The following is an 862-nucleotide window of genomic DNA, read 5'->3' as shown; positions in this document are numbered from 1 at the left end:
AGCAGTACCCAAGAGCATGAATCTAAACACAGAGGGGTGGGACCTGCGCCCCTCAATGGACTCCCAGAAAAGGATTTTGCAATGAGTACTGTTAAGGGACACAGAAAGTCTTGAATCTTTTGTGTTATCCGAAAGGAGTTTAGCTGAACACAGCAATCAATTCTGAAAAGTGGGGACTGTCTGCAGCTCAAACAGCTTTTTTTTTTTTTAAAGGACCTCCTACCTGAAGTGGGCATCAGATGAGGCCAAAATGTCCACCTGACAGAAATGAGAGAACGTGTGACCAGAAAACCAGACGGCAGCCTTACATATCTGGGAAACAGCCGTTTGTAGACTGATTGCACCTTGACGAGAATGGACGGACACCACATCCCTGAGAACATAAACTTCTATGGATGGTCTGCCTGGGCCACCTACAGATGTTGGAAGAAGCTGGTGCACCCCTTACACAGTCCATCCGGGAGGACAAAACAGGACTTTGTCTTCCTGAAAGAAGCAAATGGCTGAGAGATAAACTCAAAGCTCAAATTAAAAAAAATGTGCTGGCAAAAAAGTAAGCTAGTCTTTAACAGAGCAGGGCTGTGGAAAAGATGTCCAACCTCCTCGGACACTAGCAAAAAAAACACGAGACACACTGCTGGTAGTGGAAGGGTTTATCCTAGGGGCTGGCCTAGTTATTTTTTTTTTTTTTTTGCCACTGTCCCAATCTTTCTGTAGGTGGCAGTATAACCAAAAACATTAAAGGCTTTCTGTTCCCCTCGTTGGATGAGAAGGAAAGTATTTTTAGGGGAATCTTCTGCCTCAAAATTCCACTAAGAAACTAAATGCTGCAGATGCGGTGTTCTGCGATGGCTGCACTTAC

Source organism: Aquarana catesbeiana, linkage group LG11 (assembly GCF_042186555.1).
Source record: "Aquarana catesbeiana isolate 2022-GZ linkage group LG11, ASM4218655v1, whole genome shotgun sequence".
NCBI lineage: Eukaryota > Metazoa > Chordata > Amphibia > Anura > Ranidae > Aquarana > Aquarana catesbeiana.
The sequence above is the reverse complement of the archived record's forward strand: the minus strand, read 5'-3'. Positions refer to the sequence as shown.